General features: G+C 36.7%; 1 long non-coding RNA gene across 1 annotated transcript; it reads left to right on the forward strand.

Annotated features, from left to right (window-relative positions):
- The first annotated feature begins 1,053 nt into the window (after positions 1-1,053).
- Positions 1,054-1,988, forward strand: LOC135094515 (uncharacterized). Its single transcript, XR_010263856.1, has 3 exons — positions 1,054-1,258; positions 1,492-1,552; positions 1,855-1,988. It is a non-coding gene; the product is annotated as an uncharacterized LOC135094515 (long non-coding RNA).
- The last annotated feature ends 2,142 nt before the right edge of the window (positions 1,989-4,130 follow it).

Below are 4,130 nucleotides of genomic sequence, written 5' to 3' on the forward strand. Positions count from 1 at the left end.
TTCTTTGGAAAATTAAAATAAAACACTTGTACCAAATAGCATAAATCACGTTACTGTGGGAATAAAATGATGTTCAGTGTCAGTAATAACATTTAAATGTGGCAAGCTGTCAGGAATAAAAGGCAATATAGTAAAGTTATTGCGTGCTACGGTTTGTAAAGTTATAATCCAGTGTTAGTGTAACATGCCAAGATTAATTCCTAGTGTCAAAATATGTGAATTCTTGATTAATAATAGGGATGAGAGAGAGGCAGCCCTCGGCGTACTTGACGGTAGGTTAGGTCAGGTGTGGTTAGTAATGGGGTACTTTATGGTTGCTAATCTAATCAAACCTTACCTTACCTCACCTGTCGTCAGGTATTCCTGGGGCTGCCTCTTCCTCACCCATCCCCTTTATTTTTCATATGCACACATATTTAGACACTAGGAATTATTTTTGACATGTTTCTAACATTGTTCTGATCATAACTTTATAAACCGTGGCGTGCAGATAATTATACTATATTGCCTGAAAAAATCCAGACAGTAAGTGTGGCATGTGCATGGTTCATATTATCCCAAGGCTGGAAAAGGTTGTAGTGGCTGGAGCAACAGTGATTTCTTTAGAAGGATCATTAAATACCTGTGGCTGAAATTTTGCCTATAGTAGAAATATTTCTTATAAGAAAAAAAAAAAAAAAACTAATGGCTTATAACCTCCTTTCAGGAACTACTCAAACAAATGTGAGTAGAAGTTCTGAGTAGGAATGCACCGTTCTACGTAACAAGTCAGTGTAGGAAGTTAGGATGCCTGCAACATCAATAGACCGAAGGAGAACTGCTCAACATTTCTGTAGAATCCGAAATTTCCCAAGGGTTATTTGGGCCTTTGTTGGTTAGATTAAAAAATGTATTTTGTCTAAATTTTAGTACTATATTTATATTCAATCATTGATTTATATTTTCTTTTAGTGATAGGTTTTCAGCCCTATGCTCCTGTTAAATATCGATAAGGTTTTTGTATTATATGTATACTGTATGCATATCCAGTATAGGGGTGGTATACTCGTACATTCTTATGATGGATAAATAAAACTACTGTCTAATATGATAATCTAACACATATTTTTTTTGTGTGTGCACAGGCACCCACATTGCCATCAAGGGCCCTAGTGTTGATGAGGCCCTATACTGGACAGCAAAAGGTATCACTCCATGAATATCCAAATTGTTTGTGATACTACTGGAGTAATCCTCAGTTACTCTTCAAGATTCCCAGGTATAAAATCATTGCACTACACGTTTACCTAACCATGTACTGCACTAATCTTCATATGACTGCACATGATTACTGGTATTGCATTATAAAACATAGTAAGATAAGCCTTTGTAGTACATATAAATTAATAACTGAAATAATATATTCAAGTAAAATGGTAATTAACTCTCTGAAAAACATATTTTGTATATACTGTACTGTGTGTGTTTGAATATTTATGTATTCCTTTCTAGTTGGCAACTGTGATATAAAGCAGAGATCTGAGAGGCGAGTCTGGGGACTACTTGCTTATTGGTGAGTATCTAGATTCATAATGCATAACAGTGCATAAATATTTGTGAGCCCTGTGTTATATATAATGATACCACCCACTGCCAGACCAGCCATCACAGTGACCACACACACTTAATTCCCCATGTATGCATTCATATTGATTGTAATATTGTTTCCCTTTACAATGGTATGTTACTTATTATTAATTTGCTTCATATTTCCATCAGAAGGAAACTTTGGCACACTACCATTTACTGAGTGATAAGCAAGCTTACTGTATTACTGAATCATGAACATTCTGAATTGGGATCACAATATTGCAGGCGATAGTGGGTATCCTCTTGACCCCCATGTCATGGTCTCAGTGAGCAATCCGACAACGGCAGCAGACCAGCGGTAGAACTGGTTGCATGCACAGATGAGGGTCACTGTGGAGTAGACATCGCGATGCTGAAAAATTGTTTTAGGTAATGAAAATATCTCTCCTTCTTCAAAGCAGTAATATGATGAGTAAAACCTGCCATTGAAATCATGAAACAATTATAAACATTTAATTTTTGTTATAATTGTGCATAGATATACAAAAGAGAAATCGTCTCTTTTAGTAAGAAAACTCACTTGTCACAGGTGTCTACATTCATCTGGTGGGTGTCTGCAATACAAACCCATCAAGTGTGTGAAAACAATAAATGTCTACCAGCTTCTGTACAACCATTGCATCAAGCGTAGGATTCCTGTTCCCGCTGAAGTATGCATTTGTCGCAATTTTTCAGGTACTTTTAACTTTCAATAGTGCTTAGTTTACAGGAAACATCAATATCAAGGACATCAGATTTAGCAAAGTACATTCATTAAATAAACATCTGTACAAAAATGCCCACCAAAAACATTGTACCTTACCTCTGTACTTTAAGTAATAATAAGGCATAGAGATTCTTTCAGCTATACAAAAGAAAAAAAATAGCAGTATATATATAAATAAATAAATAAATATATATATATATATATATATATATATATATATATATATATATATATATATATATATATATATATATATATATATATATATATATATATATATATATAAATTTTTTTTTCAACAATGTGTTAATGTTTTGTGTTGGCCTTGAACCACTCAGTGGCATAAGTCATGAACTGCCTGAATAAATCTAAAAATTTTCTTTGAACTTGGGCAGATTGCTGTTGAGACTTCAACAGCTCCCATTGAGTCTGTGTTTTGCAAAAAAAAAAAAAAAAAAAAACTGTGGTGCCAGTCCCATAAAAGGATCCAAAGCGGTAGTCAAAAAATGAAGGATAAGTGTCTTGAAACCTCCCTCTTGAAGGAATTCAAGTCATAGGAAGGTGGAAATACAGAAGCAGGCAGGGAATTCCAGAGTTTACCAGAGAAAGGGAAGAATGTCTGAGAATACTGGTTAACTCTTACATTAGAGAGGTGGACAGAATAGGGGTGAGAGAAAAAAAAGAGTCTTGTGCAGCGAGGCCGCGAGAGGAGAGGGAGGCATGCAGTTAACAAGATAAGAAGAGCAGTTAGCATGAAAATAGCGGTAGAAGACAGCTAGAGATGCAATATTGCGGCGATGAGAGAGAGGCTAAAGACAGTCAGTTAGAGGAGAGGAGTTGATGAGACGAAAAGTTTTTGATTCCACCCTGTCTAGAAGAGCGGTATGAGTGGAACCCCTCCAGACATGTGAAGCATACTCCATACATGGGCAGATAAGGCCCTTGTACAGAGTTAGCAGCTGGGTGGGGGGGGTTAGAAAAACTGGCAGAGACGTCTCAGAACACCTAACTTCATAGAAGCTGTTTTAGCTAGACATGAGATATGAAGTTTCCAGTTCAGATTATAAGTAAAGGATAGACAGTGAATGTTCAGTGTAGAAGAGGAGGACAGTTATGTGTCATTGAAGAAGAGGGGATAGTTGTCTGGAAGATCGTGTCGAGTTGATAGATATAGGAATTGAGTTTTGAAGCATTGAACAATACCAAGTTTGCTCTGCCCAAATTAGAAATTTTAGAAAGATCAGAAGTCAGGCGTTCTGAATCTTCCCTGCGTGAAATGTTTACTTCCTGAAGTGTTGGACGTCTATGAAAAGACGTAGAAAAGTGCAGGGTGGTATCATCAGCGTAGAAGTGGATAAGACAAGAAATTTGGTTTAGAAGGTCATCGATGAATAATAATAAGAGAGTAGGTGACAGGACAGAACCCTGAGGAAGACCACTGTTAATAGATTTAGAAGAATAGTGACCGTCTACCACACCAGCAACAGAACGGTCAGAAAGGAAACTTGAGATGAAGTTACAGAGAGAAGGATAGAAGCCGTAGGAGGGTAGTCTTGAAATCAAAGCTTTGTGCCAAACTCTGTCAAACGCTTTTGATATCTCCAAGGCAACAGCAAAAGTTTCACCAAAATCTCTAAAAGAGGATGACCAAGACTCAGTAAGGAAAGCCAGAAGATCACCAGTAGAGCGGCTTTGAAGGAAACCATACTGGCGATCAGATAGAAGGTTATGAAGTTATGGATGTTTAAGAATCTTCCTATTGAGGATAGATTCAAAAACTTTAGATAGGCAGGAA

The sequence above is a fragment of the Scylla paramamosain genome, chromosome 45 (assembly GCF_035594125.1).
Source record: "Scylla paramamosain isolate STU-SP2022 chromosome 45, ASM3559412v1, whole genome shotgun sequence".
In the NCBI taxonomy this organism is placed as follows: Eukaryota; Metazoa; Arthropoda; class Malacostraca; order Decapoda; family Portunidae; genus Scylla; species Scylla paramamosain.